General features: G+C 45.7%; 4 non-coding genes and 1 pseudogene across 4 annotated transcripts; 3 read left to right on the top strand and 2 right to left on the bottom strand.

Moving 5' to 3' along the window:
* Nucleotides 1–1,857: 1,857 nt before the first annotated feature.
* On the bottom strand, nt 1,858–1,969 carry LOC125966058 (U5 spliceosomal RNA). The gene has a single exon (XR_007480036.1). It is a non-coding gene; the product is annotated as a U5 spliceosomal RNA (small nuclear RNA).
* A 1,400-nt stretch (nt 1,970–3,369) lies between these two features.
* trnas-gcu (transfer RNA serine (anticodon GCU)) lies at nt 3,370–3,451 on the top strand. Its single transcript has one exon. It is a non-coding gene; the product is annotated as a tRNA-Ser (tRNA).
* Nucleotides 3,452–9,558: 6,107 nt separating this feature from the next.
* Nucleotides 9,559–9,668, bottom strand: LOC125966048 (U5 spliceosomal RNA). Its single transcript, XR_007480027.1, has one exon. It is a non-coding gene; the product is annotated as a U5 spliceosomal RNA (small nuclear RNA).
* A 12,305-nt stretch (nt 9,669–21,973) lies between these two features.
* On the top strand, nt 21,974–22,139 carry LOC125966060 (U1 spliceosomal RNA). Its single transcript, XR_007480038.1, has one exon. It is a non-coding gene; the product is annotated as a U1 spliceosomal RNA (small nuclear RNA).
* A 1,301-nt stretch (nt 22,140–23,440) lies between these two features.
* Nucleotides 23,441–23,525, top strand: LOC125966041 (U5 spliceosomal RNA; annotated as a pseudogene).
* The last annotated feature ends 1,341 nt before the right edge of the window (nt 23,526–24,866 follow it).

The following is a 24,866-nucleotide window of genomic DNA, read 5'->3' as shown; positions in this document are numbered from 1 at the left end:
CGAGTGGCGCAATGGATAAAGCATCATGGCGTATTCAAATAATGTCACCCATTTTTTATTTTATTTTTTCATTTTTGCAAAAGCTTACAAGCCACATATTCCCGTGGGGCTCGTGGAGCAATGGATAACGAACGCATCTGTCTACAGATCAGAAGATTCCAGGACTCCTGGCCAGCTCACATGCCATTTTGTGGTCAACATTAGCTATGTGTAATTTCTGTGAACTATTGGGTTGAAGTAACTCACAGACACTGTCAACCAATAGTCTTTCCAATTTTGTCTCATCTCGAGACTTAGGGATCATCGGATCTGCGTAGTTATTGGATAGTTCCACCAACATTTTAACATCAACAATCTTTCATGGTCTGCTTGAGTGTCGTGGCTGAAGATCCTAGAGAAAAGACCCTAAACATGCAACTGCATGTTGGCCATAATATAGCATTGAGGCGGCTGCAACCCCAGTTTGAATCTGGTTAATAGCCGAATGAACTTGTTGCAGTTATTTTTTATTCACCCTCAACAGTCTTACGTTGGAGCATGACAAATTTACATACACGCAAGCTTACAGAAAATGACAACTTCCCGTGGGGCTAGTGGCTCGTTCCTTGCTCTGAACGGACAGCCAAAACGATTCCTAACACTTACTAATCAAGTCCTAACCAATTCCTGTGTGTGTATGGGGGAGGGGGGGGGGCAAAGGAACCAATCAGATGGCCCAAATCCATGCATGGCCGATGACGGCAGTGATCGACACAGTGATATTTGAGAATTGAAATGAAGTTTATAGGATTTGCAGACAGTGTACAATCATTATTTAAACAAAAGTAGGCAGGCGCATACATTTGGAAACCCCAACAGAAAAATGACATCAATATTTAGTAGTTCCTCCTTTTGCAGAAATAACAGCCTCTGAACCAGTGGTTCTTAACCTGGATTCGGTCAAACTCTAGGGGTTCGGTGAGTCGGTCTCAGGGGTTTAGCAGAGCCTCCCTCCACTGCGGAGGTCCGAACACACCTGATTTATAAATTCGTGATAACGCATATCTGAACTGGTCTCGCAAAGGCAACAGCAGAAGTACTACTGATTTGCTGGTATATCATTTGTCGTGAATTCATGCATTGTGTTGGTTTTATTCTTTCAACAAGGTGGTGTCCATGCACTTCTGCATAAGTTCCGCTCTAGTCTTCTGGCCCAACTCTTTCGTACATATGATGACCATGGAAAGTTCTTTGCGAATGATCAATCTTTGCCTTTCATGTTCATCGGGACTACCCTTTTAATAGGTTAGGGTTAGGGTTAGGGTTACACTGTGTATTTGGATAGAGACTGCTGAAAGGGGACACATATATGCCTCGTGAACTACATGCATTACTGCGGGTGAAGAAGAGTGAACAAATAAGTCAGCAGACAAGCTTGCCGATTTATTAGTGCCCAGAAGAGCAGCACTCTGTTCCGTACTGTAACCTGCTAGGTTTGTTCCCGGTTCTTTATCTTTAATGCTCGATATGCTAACAGCAATTACCAAGAGGCAGCCTTCACAGTTTAACTCTTTAATGTATGCCAGAATGATCGATGCACAGCTGTGGAGCCCTTTCTGCCAGATGCGAAAGAAGGTCCCTCTCTCAGCGCCAAGGTTCCTGCTCTTATACTACTCTGGGCCGCCTTCCTGCAAGGAGGCGACTCTGCCTAATCTGTATGATAACGTGTGACCTTGTCGTCTTAACTGAGAGCGAATTCTACATATGTGCAAAGGGTGTCATAGAGAAGAGAAAGCTAATAAAGCAAGAGAAGGGTTGCAGCAATATAACGGCATAGCTCAAGCTACCCAGCTAAACACATGTGCCAAAGAGGCCTATTCTAACAAACCGTTGGTGAGAATGGCTAGAGATAGACTCTTATTGTTCCTCCCCACGGAAATCTTTAGTAAAAGGCGAACGATTTATTCGATCTGAAGAGAAAAAAGAATGAGCTGATAATCTGGGTGAAAACGGGCCACCCCACTGCTGGTCTCACCAAATTCACAGAGGGTCTCACACTCAAATTGCAGCAACCATTCCTTCTAATACAAACAATAGACGTTCATAGATTTACTATACTTAGAAGGCCTCAACCTAAATAGAAGGTTTAAACGAACGAGTATTTTGTGTTCATTAATGTCTTTTTTACTTAAAACATTGTTGGCGCACAGGATTGTAGGTACCTGATCGAACACATTCTTTCAAACAGCGATTGGGCGTCTATTTTGAGTATTGAAGGTAAAAACAGTTGTATGTCTTGGTACGTGTACTTTTGATATCAGAGAATGGGAAACGATCCCATCTCTGTGTTTTATTTGAAAACATGTGATTTCATAACGACACAAATCGGGAAAGAAAATACGATCGTAATTTCTCAAATGATTTCTCAAATTTCAGAAGTGCTCTATATCTCTCGTGTCGCAAATAATTGAGGCTTTTGTCGTTGCAGTGGAGGTGAATTTGGAGTGTAATTCACCTCCACTGCGACGGTGGCGTTCGAGATTTGACATTTGAATATAAATCTGTCCGTTACATTCCGATTGGTAGCGAATATGACATGGACCTGAGGACTGCATTTTAGTGATGAACGAATTCTGATTAATATCATAGCCGGTTTGGGCGTGCCCTTTCAGGGTCATATTTTGTTTCTACCGCTGCCTCGTGGCAGCCAGGCCTAAAAAAAGATGGGAACACCTGAGGGAGGGAGTTTCACCAAGATGAATTTGGAAGAACTTTATGAAATAAAGTTGATGTTAAAACATAGGTGGACGTAATGTCTGGAAGCCTGCGTTCAACAGAAGGCTGTTTGGCAACAGTGAACAACGGACAAATTCAGCAAGGTAATTTACTGACGCCATGACCCAGATTCGTTCCGGTGATGCTACGGCCACAACACTATACGATCATGACCAATATGCAATCGCATACAATAAGTTTAGGGTCTTTTCTTTAGGATCTTCAGCCAAGACACCCATGAAAGAATGTTGATGTTAAAATGTCGGTGGAACTATCCAACTGTGCAGATCCGATGATCCCAAAGATTTGGGGTGAGACAACATTGAAAAAACGTTTTGCTTTGTTTACAGTGTCACTTATTTTGTGGCTTACCTTTTCTTCGTTACACATCTAAAGTATCGTATCATTTTACCTTGCGGCTTATACTACACCGTACATACCATATCACGTCGCCTATTCAACTCATGCATGAGATGCGATGGCTGAAATATTTAGGCGATGGGTTGCTACTCCATTGTGCTCTCCACTCATCATTTCATATCACATCCTCGTCGGTTTCACATTCACATCCAAAGTATCTTGGCACAACATACGTAACATGACTTATCAACACAAGACGAGGTGGCCGAGAGGTTAAGGCGATGGATTGCTAATCCGTTGTGCTCTGCACGCATGGGTTCAAATCCCATCCTCGTCGAAGGCTTGCTTTGAGAGAATATTTGCCACAAACTAAACAGGAAAGAGGGTTCTTACCTGTGTATGTGTTTTGAACTGTCGCTTCTCTGAGAATCTTTGACCACAAACTGAGCAGGCAAAAGGTTTTTCTCACCAGTGTGGGTTCTTGTGTGTCTTTTGAAGTTTCCCATCTCTGAGAATCTTTGGCCACAAACTGAGTAAGAAAAAGGCTTTTCACCTGTGTGTGTTCTTGCATGTGTTTCTAAATTTACCTTCTGAGAGAATCTTTGGCCACAAACTGAGCAGGAAAAAGGGTTCTTACCAGTGTGGGTTGTTGTGTGTCTTTTCAAGCTTCCTTTCTCTGAGAATCTTTGGCCACAAGCTGAGCAGGAAACATTTTTTTCACCTGTGTGTGTTCTTCCATGTGTTTTTAAGTTTACCTTCTGGGAGAATCTTTGAAATTCTGCTGGAATGTAATGGGGTCAGCTGGTCTACTATGGGGCTCATTGGTGCAGGGGAATGATTCTCGCCTAGGGTTCTTTGATTGCCCGGGTTAAACTCCCGGACGAGCTCTTCTTTGAAACACTGTTGTCTATCGTTGTGTGGAGTCAAAGTCAAAGTCAAAGTCAGCTTTATTGTCAATTTCTCCACATGCCAAAGACACACAAAGAAACCGAAATTTCGTTCCCCCCTATCCCACGGTGACAAGACATGGCTCACAACAGACAAACAAGTAAACAAGTATAACAAAAGCGTGCTGAATAAATAATGAATAAATAACACAACAATAAATAAATAAATAAATAAATAAATACCGTATTTGCCGGTGTACAGGTCGACTCGGTGTATAAGTCGACCCCCTAAAATTCAACGGAAATTTACGATTTTATGATATATCCTTTGTATAAGTCGAGCTCAATTGTTGCATTATATTAAACTTCAAAATTCAATATGCGAAATTTATTGACGAAATGTGTTCAAATTCCGGGAGGCCGTGCGCATGCGGCTGTTTATAAGCACCGCGGAGGAGATCGCGGCCGGCGAGCTCGCGCACGCCGCCCGGCACCAACGGGAGGCCGGAAATAGCTCCAAGCCGAGCGGATCGGCACTTTATAAGCACCGCGCAGGAGATCGCGGCCGGCGAGCTCGCGCACGCCGCCTGGCACCAACGGGAGGTCGGAAATAGCTCCAAGCCGAGCGGATCGGCACTTTATAAGCACCGCGCAGGAGATCGCGGCCGGCGAGCTCGCGCACGCCGCCCGGCACCAACGGGAGGTCGGAAATAGCTCCAAGCCGAGCGGATCGGCACTTTATAAGCACCGCGCAGGAGATCGCGGCCGGCGAGCTCGCGCACGCCGCCCGGCACCAACGGGAGGTCGGAAATAGCTCCAAGCCGAGCGGATCGGCACTTTATAAGCACCGCGCAGGAGATCGCGGCCGGCGAGCTCGCGCACGCCGCCCGGCACCAACGGGAGGTCGGAAATAGCTCCAAGCCGAGCGGATCGGCACTTTATAAGCACCGCGCAGGAGATCGCGGCCGGCGAGCTCGCGCACGCCGCCCGGCACCAACGGGAGGTCGGAAATAGCTCCAAGCCGAGCGGATCGGCACTTTATAAGCACCGCGCAGGAGATCGCGGCCGGCGAGCTCGCGCACGCCGCCCGGCACCAACAGGAGGTCGGAAATAGCTCCAAGCCGAGCGGATCGGCATTTTATAAGCACCGCGCAGGAGATCGCGGCGCCTCATTGGACTTCCAGTGGGCCGCGCACTCGCGCACGCCGCCCGGTTCAAATTTTCTAAGTGCAACGCACAATGAGATGCATGAGAAACGGCCTTGGTTACCATCACATTTGAAGCGATGAATACGAAGTTAAATTTTATGACTCGGTGTATAAGTCGAGGTCGATTTTTTTCGGTTGATTTTGGATCGAAAAAGGTCGACCAATACACCGGCAAATACGGTAAATAAATAAATAAATAAATAAATAAATAAATAAATAAATAAATAAATAAATAAGAGGAGCAGAAAAAAAAGGAGCAAGTGCGCGTACAGCAGACATTCCCGAAAATAGCGCAACAGTGCCGCACGCTACGCAGAAGGGGGTCGCGAGTTCAGGGCCCTAACAGCCTGGAGAAAGAAGCTGTTGGCGAGTCTGGTGGTGCGGGAGCGCAGGCTCCTGTACCTCTTCCCAGAGGGCAGAAGGTCAAACAAAGAGTGAGCCGGGTGACTCACATCTCTGGCAATCGAGGTTGCCTTGCGGGCGAGATGGGAGGTGTAAATGTCCTTCAGGGAGGGGAGCGAAGCACCAAGAGTCTTACCAGCCGTATTCACTATGCGCTGCAGGGCCTTCAAGTTCTGTTCAGTGCAGTTACCACCCCAGACAGCGATGCAACTGGTGAGGACGCTCTCAATGGTGCCATGGTAGAATGTAGACAGGACTGCCTGAGGAGCACATGCACGCCTGAGCTTCCGCAGGAAGTACAGGCGGCGCTGAGCTTTCTTTGCCAGTGACGAGGTGTTTGCGGACCAGGAGAGGTCCTCACTGATGTGCACCCCCAGGAACTTGGTGCAGCTCACCCTCTCCACCACAGCACCGTTGATGATCAGCGGCAGGTGTGTTGTGTGACCCTTCCGGAAGTCAACAATGATTTCCTTGGTCTTATTGACGTTCAGCAGGAGGTTGTTGTCCCTGCACCACGTGGTCAGAAGGTCAACTTCCGACCTGTACCGAGTCTCGTCGCCTTTCGTGATGAGACCCACCAGAGTCGTGTCGTCAGCAAACTTCACTATGTGGTTGTCGCTGTAGGTCGCAGTGCAGTCATGCGTCAGCAGGGTGAAGAGCAATGGACTGAGCACGCAGCCCTGGGGGGCCCCCGTGCTCAGCGTGATGCTGGCGGAGATTTTGTCGCCAACACGCACCACCTGAGGCCTCTGACAGAGGAAGTCCAGTATCCAGTTGCAGAGGGAGGTACTGAGGCCCAGCTCATAGAGTTTGCAGATGAGTCGCTGCGGCACAATGGTGTTGAAGGCAGAGCTGAAGTCCACAAACAGCAACCTCACATATGAGTCCTTTCTCATATGACAGGCCAATGTTACACAGAATGTACCATGGTCTGCAAGCTTTCTTTGAGGCTCGTTGGTCTAGGGCAGGGGTGTCAAACTCATTTTTGTCGCGGGCCACATTGTAGTCAAAGTTTCCCTCGATGGGCCATTATGACTGTCAACCCAAATAAATAAACGCCTCATATTATATACAGTATAAGCTACAAAACAAACTGACAAATAATTGCTTTTTCAAATCAGACTCGTGGAAACTTTTCACATATTTCAAAAATAATTTTAAGAAGATTCTTAAAAGTTCCGACAATTTGCAATGTTAGTATGACATAGATTTAATGCACAATTTGTCGTTGCGGGCCACAGAAAATGATACGGTGAGCCATAACTGGCCCCCGGGCCTCGAGTTTGACACCAGTGGTCTAGGGGTATGAATCTTGCTTTGGGTGTGAGAGGTCTGGGGTTTAACTCCCAGATGATCCCTTCGTTAAAACATTGCTGTTGATCAACTAGCCCCATTTCATCTGAGGTGCATGTCACATGGGCTGTCAATTGAAACGAAACGGGTTGTGTTCATTTACCTTGGGTCTCTTGAATCTGTTGTTTCGATTCTCATCACTTGAATCTGCCGTCATGTGTCATCCATTGCGCCACTCACCCTACAAGACTGTATCGACTGTAAACTTGTGTGGAAAACTGTCATTGTCCAAAGGAAGGCTGCTTAGCAACAGTGACCAGCAGACAAATTCATCAAAGTAATTTGATTATACCATAACCCGGATTCGAATGGAACACAACCATTAACCACTACACGATCATGGCCTGTATGCAGTAGCGTTAAATAAGTTGCGCATATTGGCCATGATCATATAGTGGTTAGTACTCGGTGTTGTGGCTGCAGCAACCCTGGTTCGAATCAGGGTCATGGCATACTCAAATAACTATGTGGAATTTGTCCCTTGCTCACTATTGCTGAACAGCCATCTTTTGGACAATGACGATTTTCCTCACGTTTGCGGTCGATAGCCTTAACTTGTAGGGCGAATGGCGCAATGGATAAAGCATCATGGCATATTCAAATAATGTCACCCATTTTTTTTTTGTTTTTCATTTTTGCAAAAGTGTTACACACAAGTTTATAAGCCACATATTCCCGTGGGGCTCGTGGAGCAATGGATAACGCATCTGTCTACAAATCAAAAGATTCCAGGACTCCTGGCCAGCTCACATACCATTTTGTGGTCAACATTAGCTATGTGTAATTTATGTGAACTTTTGGGTTGAAGTAACTCACAGACACCATCAAAAAATAGTCTTTCCAATTTTGTCTGATCTCAAGTCTTAGGAATCATCGGATCTGCGTAGTTATTGGATAGTTCAACCAACATTTTAACATCGACATTCTTTCATGGTCTGCCTGGGTGTCGTGGCTGAAGTTCCTAGAGAAAAGACCCTAAACATGCAACTGCATATTGGCCATAATATAGCAATGAGGCGGCTGCAACCCCAGTTTGAATCTGGTTAATAGCAGAATAAACTTGTTGCAGTTATTTTTTATTCACCCTAAACAGTCTTACGTTGGACCATGACAAATTTACATACACACAAGCTTACAGAAAATGACAACTTCCCGTGGGGCTAGTGGCTTGTTTCTTGCTCTGAACAGACAGGCAAAACGATTCCTAGCATTTACTAATCAAGTCCTAACCAATTCCTGTGTGTATGGGGGGGCAAAGGAACCAATCAGATGGCCCGAATCCATGCATGGCGGATGATGGCAGTGATCAACACAGATATTTGAGAAGTGAAATGAAGTTTATAGGATTTGCAGACAGGGTGCAATCATTATTTAAACAAAAGTAGGCAGGTGCATACATTTGGAAACTCCAACAGAAAAATGACAGCAATATTTAGTAGATCCTCCTTTTGCAGAAATAACTGCCTCTAAACCAGTGGTTCTTAACCTGGATTTGGTCAAACTCTAGGGGTTCGGTGAGTCGGTCTCAGGGGTTCAGCAGAGCCTCCACTGCGGAGGTCCGAACACACCAGATTTATAAATTCGTGATAAAGCATATCTGAACTGGTCTCGCAAAGGCAATAGCAGAAGTCACACCGATTTGCTGGTATGTCATTTGTCGTGAATTCATGCATTGTGTTGGTTTTATTCTTTCAGCAAGGTGGTGTTCATGCACTTCTGCATGAGTTCCGCTCTATTCTGGCCCAACTCTTTCAGTGCAGCCGTTGTACATATGATGACCCTGGAAAGTTCTTGGCGAATTATCCATCTTTGCCTTTCATGTTCATCGGGTCTACCATTTTAATAGGTATCTACACTGTGTATTTGGATAGAGACTGCTGAAAGGGGAAGCATATATGCCTCGTGAACTATATTTATTACTGCGGGTGAAGAAGAGTGAACAAATAAGTCATCAGACAAGTTTGCCGATTTATTAGTGCCCAGAAGAGCAGCACTCTGTTCCGTACTGTAACCTGTTAGGTTTGATCCCAGTTCTTTATCTTTAATGCTCGATATGCTAACAGTAATTACCAAGAGGCAGCCTTCACAGTTTAACTATTTGATGTATGCCAGAATGATCGATGCACAGCTGTGGAGCCCTTTCTGCGAGATGCGAAAGAAGGTCCCTCTCCCAGCGCCAAGGTTCCTGCTCTTATACTACTCTGGGCCGCCTTTCTGCAAGGAGGCGACTCTGCCTAGCCTGTGTGATGACGTGTGACCTTGTAGTCTTAACTGAGAGCGACTTCTACATATGTGCAAAGGGTGTCATAGAGAAGAGAAAGCTAATAAAGCAAGAGAAGGGTTGCAGCGATATAACGGCATAGCTCAAGCTACCCAGCTAATCACATGTGCCAAAGAGGCCTATTCTAACAAACCGTTGCTGAGAATGGGTAGACGGGGAAGCCTGTAAGTGAGTCCGTCACTCGCATACTCCATCGCTTCTCGGCCTTTTGGCTAAAATCAAGTGTAGTCTCGGTTCTTGGGTTTGAGGGATTAAGAGAGCTGATCATAGAAGAGAGAATTTTAACCATAAAAGTGGTGCCAAAGAGGCCTATTCTAACAAACCGTTGGTGAGAATGGGTAGAGATAGACTCTTATTGTTCCTCCCCACGGAAATCTTTAGTAAAAGGCGAAAGATTTATTCCATCTGAAAAGAAAGAGAGATCTGATAATCTGGGTCAAAACGGGCCACGTCACTGCTGGTCTCACCAAATTCACAGGCGGTCTCACACTCAAATTGTAGCAACCAGTCCTTCTAATACAAACAATAGACGTTGATAGATTTACTATACTTACAAGGACTCAACCTAAATAGAAGGTTTAAACAAGTATTTTGTTTTCATTAATGTCTTTTTTACTTTAAACATCTTTGGCGCACAGGATTGTAGGTACCTGATCAAACCTTCTTTCAAACAGCGTCACCTATCGATTGGGCGTCTATTATGAGTATTGAAGGTAAAAACAGTTGTATGTCTTGGTACGTGTACTTTTGGTATGAGAGAATGGGAAATGATCCCATCTCTGTGTTTTATTTGAAAACGTGTGATTTCATAACTTTATTCAAATCGGGAAACAAAATACGATCGTAATTTCTCAAATGATTTCTCAAATTTCAGAAGTGCTCTATATCTCTCGTGTCGCAAATAATTGAGGCTTTTCTCGTTGCTGGCATGGTTTGGAGTGTAATTTACCTCCACTGTGATGGTGGCGTTCGATATTTGACATTTGAATATAAATCTGTCAATTTACTTTAGAAAGTAAATGTTGTTTTCTAGAAATCTATACTGAGATGTATGAGGAACAACAATCGGGCGTATTCTTAAAAAGACAGACCTACAGCCGACAAAAAGGTTTTGATACGTTCATATCATATGACGAGTCAGGAACGTGGTAATTCCATATTATTTTGCATTGACTAATTTGGTTAATACAGTTTAGCAAGCAAATGCACAGTTCCATAGTACAGTTAATAACATGCTCAAAAGCATTCAGTGTGTCACAGCACCGCAGACCTAAACTCCATGTACGTACGACTGCGTGTGATTTTTGTTTTAATCAGAAAGACCAGGGGAGAGCGCGAACGCAGTCCACGACTGTTGTGTTTATACGGAGTAGAGATGAACACGAATGCAACTTCTTTATTCAGCAACTTTTTATTTTCTCCCCACTCATGTCTTACATAGCAGTACAATGCCCCTGGCGCACCACAGAGCCCCCAACTGTCAACATTATTTGAGACCTCCAATAACAAACTATATAATATTATAGTTTCAACATACGATAATACCACATCTCCCTTTTTCCAGGGATCATAGGGTAGACTGCCTTTGTCTCGTCAGACCTTAGAGCAGTGGTTCTTAACCTGGGTTCGATCGAACCCTGGGGTTAGGTGAGTCGGCTTCAGGGGTTCGGCAGAGCTGGTATGTCATTGCCCCGCCCCCGCCCCGGGACCCCCCCCCCCCGCCCACGGATGGCTGAACACACCTGAATATCGTGTAAATTCGTGATAACGCATATCTGAACTGTTCTTGCAAAGGCAACAGCAGAAGTCACACTGATTTGCTGGTATGTCATCCCCCCCTATATAGAGGGGTTCGGTGAATGTGCACATGAAACTGATGGGGTTCGTTTAACCCGCCCCCCAAAGAGGGGTTTGTTGAATGCACATATGGACCTGATGGGGTTCGGTACCTCCAAAAAGGTTAAGAACCACTGCCTTAGAGGATTATTCTGCCTCTTGTGTAGAAAGGTCTGTTCCTAACTTTTGCCAAGGTCTTTCAGGGCACCCTGATGGCACGAGTGCCTCTTTTGGGTTGTGTCGCTCTTGTATGCATGTCCTGCAGTTCAGTACCATTTTGTTCACTTGCTGGCTGAGTCCCGGCCACCACACAGATTGACGTGCACGTGATTTACATTCCAGGACACCTAAGTGTCCTTCGTGTAATTTGAACAGCACGTCGTTCCTCATTGCGGAAGGTATTACCAGTCGTGTGTCCTTTAGCATCTTTCACTGTTAATGTGGCTCGCTCCGGCCAGTCATTTTTTAGCGCTGGTTCCTGTTTTGCATGTGCTGGCCATCCTTCCATGCACATGGTCATGACACGCGAGCAGACACTGTCGGCTTTCAACTGCTCTTTCAGGTTTTCTGTATATGATGAGCTGACAGGTAGACTCTCAGTGACACAGTCCACAAATATGTTTGTGCTCTCCATCAGCTCCTGGTCATCAGTGGACATGCGTCATTTTACAGGTTGCACGTGAAAGTGTGTCTGCTGTCCAAAGCGACTTTCCTGGTACGTGCACGATGGAGTATGAGTAGCACATCACCCTCATCCTGAAACCCTGGATTCTCTGTGGCAAAAGATCCAGTGCTTGGGCTCCAAGCAGGATGAGAAGGGGTTTATGGTCGGTCTCCAGGCAAAACTCCTTTCCAATGAGGAAATCCCGAAACCGTTCACAGGCCCATGTGAGGCCCATGTGAGGCCCAGAGCTTCCTTCTCCACCTGTGTGTATCGTTGCTCAGTTGGAGTGAGTGACCGTGATGCGTAAGACACAGGCTTCCATCCTTCCCCTCATTTCTGAAGAATTACGCCCCCCAACCCATACGATGATGCATCAGCAGATACTTTGGTGTCTCTGCCCGGGTCATACATAGCCAGCACCGGAGGAGAGGACAGAGCTTTCTTTAGGTCTTCAAATGCTGCTTTTGTCCTTTTGGGGCACGACCACCATGCCGGCACACCAATCAGTTGGCTCCTTCACCCGACTAATGACGCCCAGAGCTTCCATGCGCTGGAGCTCTCTCTTGACTTCACCCACCAGTGGTAGTGGAATCCTCCTGTTTTTTTTTACTGAATATGGCACGGCACCTGGCTTGACCTTTATGGTGTATGGTTGTTGTAGCTAACCCAGACCGCTGCGCAACTTGGGGTAACTTGCCTTGAAAGTCTCCATGTCTATGCTGTCGACTCGGATAAGCAAGCCAAGAAATGTGCTCTGGTTTTGATCAATATATCAGTGTTTTTTTTCATTTGCCGTTCTCATCCCTGATGTTTAGCTCTGCTTCAAAATGAGGCTTGTCATCTTTCTGTGGCAACTGTGATTTTTTTCTGTGGCTCATCACCTGACACCTACCCACAGTTTGCGGTGTATTTGTCTCCCTAGACTCAATATATATATTTGTGTGTGTATATATAAACAGTGATCTCCAAGAACCACCATCATGTGTTTTTTTTTTTTAACAACGATTACTTCTAGAACATTCCTTGAAAATAATACGTCCTCATCAGTGAGTTGTTTTAGAACAGGCCTGTCGGCTACTCATGTGGTAGTTGGGGGCTGCCTTTTGCCGATGGGCACAACTGTAGTGAATGCAAACTTCCTGTGTTGCAGAGAAGAACCAGCGGACACACATAGTCATTGCTTTTCTTTTTGTACCTTTAATCAGAAATCTGCTATTGGCTGTAATGAAGATTTGGCACACAAAACGTACCTATATTCCTGGACTTGGACTCTGACTCGGGGACTCGGACTCGGTCGGACTCTGTCATTTTTGCCGGACTCGGACTCAGACTCGGTGCTGATTTTGACCGAGTCCACCGAGTCCGACAATAAAAAAATCACGTTCAATTTTATTTTCATCATGCTGCTCAGAATGCGAGTAGGAATACTGTCCACAGCCCTGCTTACGATCAATGTGGCCACGTTGAGTTGCACTTAGGCTAATGTTTACATTATGTACCAATGTCAAGGACGATTATGTCACCCAGCTTATATCATTGATGTGTTTCGATAGTTGTGGGGTCGTCACTAATTATTTGTGTTTAGATAAATGTCTGAGCTATAATGGTGTAATTAATGATTAAAAAATATTATCTTACATGTCCCGTGTTTCAGAATGGTTATTTAATTGGGCAAGAGTGTTTTCAAGCGTTTTGCCTCATGCCAATGGCACTCAGGGCTAAGGGTGGGCTTCAATGACCATTTTTGTAAAGCCACGCATTTAATACCATGTCAAATAATATATTAGAGTGTAGGTTATGTTCCAATGTATCCACTTCTATCGGTTAAATTGTCAACCGTACATTTATGACTATGCCTCGAGTGATCTACGTTATGAACTAGCACAACTCCGGTGGGGCAGGGAAAATGTTATCGATCCGACGTCCGATTGGAACGTCGCCTCACTTTTACGTCCGCCCTCTCAGCAAGGGATCCTATATAAGCCGAACCAGCCAGTGTGAAAGCAGTTGCGTTCGTTCTGATAGATTTTGATCTAAATTAGCCTTGACTAAAGACGAAGCAGTCACATGAATTAACGGAAAAAATTGACAGCCGGACTGGGACCCGGACTCGGACTCGGTGGTCAAGAGGCCGGACTCGGTGCAAAAATCCGACCGAGTCCACAGCCCTGGCTCAAACCTCATTGAATAAAGTACATAAGCAGACAAGTATATTCACATATTAAATAAATAAAAGAAACATTTTAAACATAATTATACCTACACACCAAATCAATAAAGAAGACATAACTAGACATTTTTGATAAGTGGTAATGAGAAAGGTTTTTATAACTTTATGATCTGATATATATATTTCTGAGCACTTTGAAATAACAAATGTTTTTTGATATATTGCCTGAATAGCTTAATGACCCTTAAGGAACTGTTCAATGCATGCCTGATGATTTTCTAAATCACGGACACTGCCAAAGTTGTCTAAAAATGTTCAGTACTTGATTGTATCTTATGTTTTGACTAATTCTAGACACCAGTTTTCGATTACTACTGAACGTTCTGGACAGAGGGAAATATTTTGCCTAACAAAGAAAAGATATGGTTGAAAGCATGATTAAATTAAGAATATGATGACGTAAGCAAGTACATGGAGATCAAAAGAACAAACAAACAAAAACATGGTAAGTGGTGAGTACAAACTTTGCATGGTCAGGGAACATTAATAAATAGGTAGATGATGTCACAGCCAAAAGCTCACATAATTCCGTACAAAATGACAAAATTGAAAGAATGATGAATGGATGAGGTGGAACAGTATATGTGCAAGAATGTTTACAGGAAGGTCACTTGGAGATAAAACCAGCAGGTGCCAGAGGGAGACAGCCAAGCCAAAGACGATCGTCAAGGCTGAAAGACGGAAAGGACAACAACAGCCCCCACAAATCGAATCTCCCATAATCAGCACCCAACCCCACGGAACCAGCTCTCACCGAACCAGCACCCACTCCCATGGAATCAAACTCTCCTGTGAACTTGCCCCACCCCAAAGACTCATCACCCATCAAACTCGGCCCACACTGGCCGACTGAATATAAGCTGACCAAAGAACCTTGAAGGTGGCCTTTTCTGAATGGAGACTTTGCGCTCTTGAAAGGCCCAGCGCTGTATTGTACTTTCCTGAAGACAGAGCTTTCTGAACAAGAATTGTGATTGAACTCAACCAACCTGTGTAAGTCTAATTTCTGCTTCAGTGTCTTAGCATTTTCCTAAATCTGAAGAAATCAAACGAGCACACAGTGAGTAAATTGGATAACTGGTGATTGGCAATGACTTTTGCCGTGAGGCGCAGATAGTGCGCTCCCTAAATTGTGGACAAAATCCAACAGGTGCATGAACTCAATCTGTTCTTCAACAGATTTGATTCCGCCTCCCCCCCCACCCCTTCACCTCGCTCCGCATCTTTTTCTACCACCTTCGACACTCCAGCCCCCCCGCCAGCTCACCAACCCCCTCCCCCGGAGTCACTCTTCTGTCTCCTGTCTCCACTCCATCACCCCGGTCTTCCGACATCCCCCTCTTCTTTACAGATCTTCAGGTTCACTTCAGAAAGATCAAAGCAGGGAAGACCCCGGGCCCAGACGGCATCTGGCCGAGACTGCTCAGGGATTGTGCGGACCAGCTGAGTGGTGTGGTCAGGTACCTGTTCAACCTAAGCCTGAGCCTGAACAAGGTCCCAGTACTGTGGAAGACCTCCTGCGTGGTCCCTGTACCAAAGGTGCCATGCCCCAAGGAGCCTAACCACTTCAGGCCTATTGCCTTGACTTCCCACCTGATGAAGACTATGAAGAGGATCATCCTGGGTCACCTGCGTTCACTAGTGGGAGCGCAGCTGGACCCCCTGCAGTTTGCTTACCTGCCTGGTGTTGGGGTGGACAATGCATTGATTTATTTACTGCACAGAACACTGCTTCACCTGGAGGACAACAGGAGCACTGGGAAGATCATGTTCTTTGTTTTCTTCAGCGCTTTTAACACCATCCAGCCGTCACTGCTTAGGGTGAAGATGGAGAAGGCGGGTGTGGACCAGTGCCTGACTGCATGGACAACGGACTTCCTCACCGACCGGCCGCAGTTTGTGAGGTTACATCGCAGTGAGTCCGACGTGGTGCACTGCAGCACTGGTGTCCCCCAGGGTAGGGTGCTCCTTTCCTTTTCACCCTGTTCACGTCAGACTTTACCCACGACACCGCGCACTGCCAAATCCAGAAGTTCTCCGACGACATGGCCATTGTTTGAAATGTCGCAGAGGGGAACGATCTGGAATATAGGTTGGTCATCAAGGACTTTGTCAGCTGGTGTGAGCTCAACCAGCATCAGGTGAACAACACCAGCAAGACGAAGGGGTTGATTGTGAGCTTCGGGAGGACAGCACCCATCTTCACTCCAATGAACATCCAGGGATCGGACAGTGAGGTAGTGGAGAACTACAAATTCCTGGGTGTTCGCCTTAACAACAAACTGGACTGGACTGGACTGGACTGATCACACCCATATCCTGTACAAAAAGGGCCAGAGTCGCCTCCATCTGCTGAGGAGACTGAGGTCCTTCGGTGTGTGCAGGGCTCTCCTCCGGACCTTCTATGACTCTATGGTGGCCTCGGCCATCATCTACGCTGTGGTCTGCTGGGGTGGGGGCAGTAGTGACCGGGACAGGGGGGGACTGAATAAGATGCTCAGAAGAGCGAGCTCTGTTCTGGGCTGTCCCCTGGACTCCATTGAGGTTGTGGGTGAGAGGAGGACGTTGATTAAGCTTAAATCCATCATGGACAACACCTCTCACCACCTCCATGAGAGTGTGCGGTTCCTGAGCAGCTCCTTTCGCGGCAGACTTTTGCACCCTCGGTGTAGGAAGGAACGGTTCCTCAGGTCCTTCATTCCCTCTGCTGTCAGACTTTACAACATGCATGCCGCCTGATAAAATGAATGTGTTTCGTCTCTACTAGCAGCACTTGTGTTTATCCTTGTCTGTTATTTACCCTTTTTTGTAATTCTGGCACTTGTTTTATTCTTGCACTCGTATTATTATTGCACTGATATGCGCTGCTGTGACAAGTGAATTTCCCTGCTGTGGGATGAATAAAGTTCAATCAATCAGTCAAGAGTTGGTTCAGACTGAAGTCAAGTTTTTGATTTCAAAGCATGACACGTTAAATTGACTATGAAAGGGATCGTCTGATCCGAAGTCAGGTGCCTTATCCATTAGGCCACATCGCCATGTGAAATACTCCATGTTTTCAGTGTGGCCTTGATAAGACTGTTTAACGGTTCCCAACAAGCAAGGATGCCCAATGTGGGAACCGAACCCACGGCCCTGAGTTTAAGAGTCGCATGTTCTCCCCACTGAGCTAACCAGGCTTTTCGACCTTGGAATTGTTTCATTTTTTCATTTTTTTTGAATGGGTTAGGGGAAATAGAGAAATGTTTTAAGTGTGGCCTCTGAAACACATCTATTGATAAGACTAAAGAATCAAAGGTTCCCGACAAGTGTGGGCTGCCCAATATGGGGATAGAACCCACAACCCTGAGATTAAGACTTGCATGCTCTACCACCTGAGCTAACCAGGCTTCTCCTATTAAGAACTGTTTCATTCTTTCACTTTTTTTAATGGGTTTGGTTCACGAAAACCAGAAGCCACGTTTTAAATCTGGCCTCTGAAACACATTCGTTGATAAGACTAAACATTTAAAGGTTCCCAACAAGTGGCAGCTGTCCAATGTTGTCTCTAGTTGGAAACCCCAGCCCGAGTTGGAAACCCTAATTGGAAACCCTTGCCCCAGTTGGAATTCCTAGTTTGAAACCCTACCCGGAGTTGGAACCCTAGTTGGAAACCCTAGCCCTAGTTGGAAATGCTGGCTCTAGTGTGCAATAGAGAAAGCATTTTTTCTTTTGGTTTTTGTCACTTTGTTGCACTGAAAATGGAGATTGGGGGGGAGTCAGCACAACAAAAAAGAAATCAGAAACCAAAACCTTTCTGACAGTATAGAAAAGAATAATAAATAATACATAGAATAAGGTTTACTGTCTGTGAAGTTGAGTTTAATTGAAATGGCCAGTGGTTGAATCAATTTTACAGTAAAATAGCTTTGTAAAACCAACTATTCATGGCCTCGGTAGCGCAGGCGGTAGCGCGTCAGTCTAGTAAACTGAAAGTCGTGAGTTCAACCCTCACACGGGGCTATGTTTTATTTAGTCCTAACCCTAACTCGAGCCCTTGTTGGAAACCCTAGCCCCAGTTGGAAACCCAACTTTGAGAATGGTCAGACAGAAGTACCTTTTTCTTTTGATGAAGTTCAGTTTGATGGAAATGGCCGGTGGTTGAATCAATTTTACAGTAAAATAGAATTTTAAGACAGGTGCCACAAATTCTCGTTGGCGCAGGCGGTAGCGCGTCAGTGTCGTAATCTGAAAGTCGAGAGTTTGATCCTCACACGGTGCATGATTTATATATATTCCAACCCTAAATCTAGCCCTACCTGTAAACCCTAGTCCTAGTTGGAAATCCTAGCCCTAGCCTAGTTAAGTTTGATCAAAATGGGCGGTGGTTGAATCAATTTTACAGTAAAAAACAATTGCACAAATTGCAAATGCATAGCCTCGTTCGCGGAAGTGGTAGTGTGTCAGTCTCATAATCTGGAGGTCGTAAATTCGACCCTCACACAGGGCACACTTTTATATAGTCCTAACTCTAGCCCGAATTGGAAACCCTCATCCTCGTTGGAAGCCCCAGTTGGAAACCCTGGCCACAATTTGAAACCTTAGTTGGCTTCCCTAACCCGAGTTGGAAACCCTAGTTTCAGAATGCTCAGACTAAAAGTCACTTTATCTTTCTGTGAAGTTCAGTTTGATTGAAATGGCCGGTGGTTGGATCAATTTTACAGTAAAAAAGAATTGTAAAACTGTAAATGCACAGCCTCATTAATGCAGGTGCTAGCATGCCAGTCTCACAATCTAAAGGTCAAGAGTTCGGTCCTCAGGTGGGGCAGACTTTTTATATACCTAGTCCAAACTAGCCCTAACCCTAACTCTAGCCCTAGTTGGAAACCCTAGTCCTAGTTGGAAGCCTTAGTTGAAAACCCTATTTTCAGTAGGGAGCAGGTTGCTCAGACTAAAATAACTTTTTCTTCTTTTAAGGGGTAGGGCAGCAAAGTAAGCAGGGATTGTGAATATCAGCAAGCACAGGTTGCTCAACTGGAGTCAAGAGAAACAAATTAAAAATTGTACATCAGATGAAAAATGTGCCTCTTTCTTTTGGCTTTTGTCACTGACATTTGGGGTCACCACAACAAAGATCAAAACAGCACAAAAACAGTTTACCTATATTTTGTCACGTCTCGCCCCCAACTGCTCCACTATGTGTCTGTCTTGGTTTCTGTCTGTGTGCTCGCCCCTCCCCTCCTGTGTGCCCATGATCAGTGTGATTGTTCCCACCTGCCTCTCGTTACCTGTCGTGTATAAAAGTCCTGTCTGCCCCTCTCTCCCTGTCGGATCATTGGTTTTGGTTTTGGTTGCTGTCGTTCGGTGTTGGCGTGCTGTCTTGGTGCCGTCGTGTCCTGCTGTCTTCTTGTTTCACGTCCCGGTCAGTCAAGTTATTGTTTAGGTCATGTCAGTTTACCGAGTCTGTATTTTGAGTTGCTTCGGTGGACCCTGGTCCGGGCTGCACTTGGTCGTCCTGCTCCATGCTCCACACCCGACCGTGACATATTTTCCTCTTTCAATTTGATGATACACTAGACATGAATACCTGTTTAGATTTGAAATCTTATCCATTAGGCCAGATAGCCATACAGGAAATTCTGACAAGTGATAGCAGTGCAATGATTTTTGAGCATATACAGTAAATCTACAGCCTAGATTCAAGTGGAGTTAACTGACTGGATCAGAAGATTAAGGGGTTCAAGTCCCTTCGTTGTCAATTTAATGAATGTCAAGAGGAAAGTAGCCTAGTGGATAATGTGTCAAACATTAAATAATAGTTTTTATTTTGTTTCTGCATTACCCAATACATCTCCTTCACATTGTGACACATTCTCCCATTATCTGTCTGTGTTAGGTAGAGAAAAAGATTTTAAAGGAAAGGTAAGTATTGTTGTGTTGTGTTTTGTTGTATTGTGTGTTGTCATTACCGTATTTTCTGGACTATAAGTCACGTTTCTTTTCATAGTTTGGGTGGGGGGGCGACTTATACTGAGGAGCAACTTATACGTGATTTTTTGTCACAAATTTTCAAAATAAAAAAAAAAACGAAAAATGGATAAACGAACCGTGATGTAGCAAGGGATTACTGTAGTTTGAACTGCAAGTGACATCAGCGGCAAAGGATTCGATCACGGGATGACGAAGATGACGAAGGGCCCCATGTACTACCGGCATCTTTAGTGGCTTTGCTTGTAAGTGACACAGAGGACGAAGAGTTTTTTTTTTCCCAATGATCATCACACACACATCTGGGTGTGGTGAGATTTGTCCTCTGCATTCAACCCATCCCCGTGTGATTTTGATCCATCCCCTGGGGGAGAGGGGAGCAGTGAGCAGCAGCGGTGCCGCGCTCGGGAATCATTTGGTGATCTAACACCCAATTCCACCCCTTAATGTTGAGTGCCAAGCAGGGAGGCAATGGGTCCCATTTTTATAGGTATGACCCGGCCGGGGTTTGAACCCACAACCTTCCAGTCTCAGGGTGGACACTCTACCACTAGTTGGAAGGATTTAATGATTTGGAGTGACACAGAAGGTTTGAAAAACTATTATATGTTTCACGCACACCCGGTCCTATTCTATGGAGCTCTCTTCCACCTCTGTGGCTGGAAGTGCCACCTCCAGGGATGGAAGTCCACGCTGCCACACGCCTGGAAGTCGATGCCGGTGCTTGGGGCTGTGTGGCGGTGAACTGTTTATGTTATTGTTATTTGATATATTTGTCATTTTCAAAACTTGTTCAGGAAAAAAAATATTATTCAGTGGTAATGTTGGACGTTTTCAATAAATACAAATTCATACAGTTTTAGGGTTCTCAGGTTAAAAAAGGCAATGCATGCACGGGGGCCCCCAGGGCTGCGTGCTTAGTCCATTGCTCTTCACCCTGCTGACGCATGACTGCACTGCGACCTACAGCGACAACCGCATAGTGAAGTTTGCTGACGACACGACTCTGGTGGGTCTCATCACGAAGGGCGACGAGACTCGGTACAGGTCGGAAGTTGACCTTCTGACCATGTGGTGCAGGGACAACAACCTCCTGCTGAACGTCAATAAGACCAAGGAAATCGTTGTTGACTTCCGGAAGGGTCACACAACACACCTGCCGCTGATCATCGACGGTGCTGTGGTGGAGTGGGTGAGCTGCACCAAGTTCCTGGGGGTGCACATCAGTGAGGACCTCTCCTGGTCCGCAAACACCTCGTCACTGGCAAAGAAAGCTCAGCGCCGCCTGTACTTCCTGCGGAAGCTCAGGCGTGCATGTGCTCCTCAGGCAGTCCTGTCTACATTCTACCGTGGCACCATTGAGAGCGTCCTCACCAGTTGCATCGCTGTCTGGGGTGGTAACTGCACTGAACAGAACTTGAAGGCCCTGCAGCGCATAGTGAATACGGCTGGTAAGATTATTGGTGCTTCGCTCCCCTCCCTGAAGGACATTTACACCTCCCATCTCGCCCGCAAGGCAACCTCGATTGCCAGAGATGTGAGTCACCCGGCTCACTCTTTGTTTGACCTTCTGCCCTCTGGGAAGAGGTATAGGAGCCTGCGCTCCCGCACCACCAGACTCGCCAACAGCTTCTTTCTCCAGGCTGTTAGGGCCCTGAACTCGCTACCCCCTTCTGCGTAGCGTGCGGCACTGTTGCGCTATTTTCTGGAATGTCTGCTGTACGCACACTTGCTCCTTTTTTTGCTCCTCTTATTTATTTATTTATTTGTTGTGTTATTTATTCATTATTTATTCAGCACGCTTTTGTTATACTTGTTTACTTGTTTGTCTGTTGTGGGCCATGTCTTGTCACCATGGGATAGGGGGGAACGAAATTTCGGTTTCTTTGTATGTCTTCGGCATGTGGACAAATTGACAATAAAGCTGACTTTGACTTTGACTTTGACTTAAACAGTTCTACGAATCCTGTTTCATCCACTGAGTGTGTATGTGTGCCACACGTTTTTAGCAATTAAGCCCGTGACTGAAAATGGCGTGTGCGGTAAAGACGTCGGCCCATGATCAAGAAGGTGGTTCACCCCATGTGAGGCTCAGCCATTGCACTACGGTTGTGCTGACCTCTGCAAATTCCCCTACTGTGTGAATCTTGACTGCATTATTTCTGGTAGTGGGGGACTGTGTTCGCGCTCTCCTCTGGTCTTTCTGATGAAAACAAAAATTAAGCGCAGTAGTATGCACATGGAGTTTAAGTCTGCGATGCTGTGACACACTGAACGCTTTTGACTATGTAATTAACTGTACTCTGGAACTGTGTGTCAGGGTTCTCCAGATTATTCTTATCGTATGATTATGTTGGAATGCAGCCTGTAATAAATAACCTAGCTAGATTAGTTTTATGCTTATGTTGGAATGCAACCTGTGATAAATCACCTAGCGTGTCCCATCCTACACAAAGTCGTAAAACACCCCTTGCTATGTTTTGACTAGAGGTCAAGGGCTTTCTCTATTCAGTCCACTCTTACCCCCACCCTGTTTCTCTTAATAAAAATGCTCTTGCAGGAGGCGAGAGTCAGACCTCCATTCGAACATCGCTGTACGCACAGCGACGAATGGACTCTCCACCTGCAGGTGTCTAAAGGGACTTACTCGTCTCCCGTGTGGTTCTTGCAAAATAAGTTGGACTGAGCGAATCTCTAACACTGTGCATTTGCTCGCTAAACTGTATTCACCAAATTAGCAAATGCAAAATAATATGTAATTACCACGTTCCTGACTCGTCATATGATATGAACGTATCAAAACCTTTTTGTCGGCTGTAGGTCTGTCTTTTTAAGAATGCGCCCGATTGTTGTTCCTCATACATCACAAGTATGGATTTCTAGAAAACAACTTTTACTTTCTAAAGTAAAATGACAGAAATATTTTCTAATGTCAAATATCAAACGCCACCAACGCAGTGGAGGTGAATTACACTCCAAACCATGCCAGCAACGTCAAAAGCCTCAATTATTTGCGACACAAGGGAGACATAGAGCATTTCCGAAGTTTGAAAAATCATTTGAGAAATTACGATCGTATTTTGTTTCCCGATTTGTGTTGAATAAAGTTATGAAATTACAAATTTTCAAGTAAAACACAGGGATGGGATCATTTCCCGTTCTCTCAGACCAAAAGTACACGTACCAAGACATACAACTGTTTTTACCATCAATAATCAAAATAGACGCCCAATATAATTGAAAGAACGAGCGCCATCAGTGTTCGATCAGATACCTACAATCCTGTGCGCCAACAATGTTTAAAGTAAGTGAGACATTTATGAACACAAAATACTCGTTTAAACATTCTATTTTGCTTGAGTCCTTGTAAGTATAGTAAATCCATCAACTTCTATTGTTTGTATTAGAAGGAATGGTTGCTGCAATTTGAGTGTGAGACCGCCTGTGAATTTAGTGAGACCAGCAGTGGGGTGGCCCGTTTTGACTCAGATTTTCAGATCACTCGTTTCTCTTCAGATCGAATAAATCTTTCGCCTTTTACTAAAGATTTCTGTGGAGAGGAACAATAAAGAGTATACCATTTCCGTGGAGAGGAACAATAAGAGTATATCTCAATTTGTTGATGCTCTGCGAAAGAATATCAATATTGCAACGGATAGCCGCCTATATCATACTCCGTGCAACAATCATACGTTCACATAATTCATACCGGCACGTGTGAACATGTTCACATAAACAGAGAAATTATGCCGAGTGCAGACAGACAATCACGTTTAAAACCTCGTTTATCATCCATCCATTTATCCATCCTATTCCGCTTATCCGGGTTGGGTCGAGGGGGAGACCGCTTTAGGAGGGACTCCCAGGCTTCCCTCTCCCCAGCCACTTCATCCAACTCAACCCGGGGAATCCCAAGGCGTTCCCAGGCCAGCCGAGAGACATAGTCTTTCCAGCACGTCCTGGATCGCCCGCGAGGTCTCCTACCGGTGGGACATGTCCGGAACACTTCCAAAGGGAGGCGTCCAGGAGGCATCCTGATGAGATGCCTGAGCCACCTCATCTGGCTCCTCTCACCGTAGAAGAGCAGCGGCTCTACTCCGAGTCCCTCCCGGATGACCAAGCTTCTCAAGGGAGAGCCCGGACACCCTGCAGAGGAAACTCATTTCGGCCGCTTGTATTCTGGAAGAAGCTAGCTCTTGGGACATGGAATATCACCTCTCTGGCTGGAAAGGAGCCCGAGCTGGTGTGCGAGGCAGAAAAATTCTGACTAGATATAGTCGGACTAGCCTCCACGCACAGTTTGGGTTCCGGTAGAAGCCCTCTCGAGAGGGGCTAGACTCTCTTCCACTCTGGAGTTGCCCACGGTGAGATGTGTCGAGCAGATGTGGTGGGTATACTTATTGCCCCCCCGGCTGGGCGTCTGCACATTGGGGTTCACCCCGGTGAACGAGAGGGTAGCTTCCCTCCGCCTTCAGGTGGGGGGACGGGTCCTGACTGTTGTTTGTGTCTATGCCCACCCTTCGTGGAGTCCCTGGAGGAAGTGCTGGAGAGCGCTCCTTCTGGGGACTCCATCGTTCTACTGGGTGACTTCAATGCTCACGTGGGCAATGGCACCAGGACTTTGTAGTTGTGTCATCAGATTTGCGGCCGCATGTTTTGGACACTCGGGAGAAAAGAGGGGCGGAGCTGTCAACTGATCACCACCTGTTGGTGGGTTGGCTCCGATGGTGGGGGAAGATGCTGGTCCGACCTGGAAGACCCAAACACTCTGTGAGGGTCTGCTGGGAACGTCTGGCAGAATCTCCTGTCAGGAAGAGCTTCAACTCCCACCTCCGGCAGAGCTTTTCCCACGTCCCGGGGGAGGCGGGGGTCATTGAATTTATATAACTCGACCTCTACGTTTTAAGCTTGATGAGCCAAAATA

Source organism: Syngnathus scovelli, unplaced genomic scaffold (assembly GCF_024217435.2).
Source record: "Syngnathus scovelli strain Florida unplaced genomic scaffold, RoL_Ssco_1.2 HiC_scaffold_30, whole genome shotgun sequence".
NCBI lineage: Eukaryota > Metazoa > Chordata > Actinopteri > Syngnathiformes > Syngnathidae > Syngnathus > Syngnathus scovelli.
This window is presented reverse-complemented; position numbering and strand designations above follow the sequence as displayed.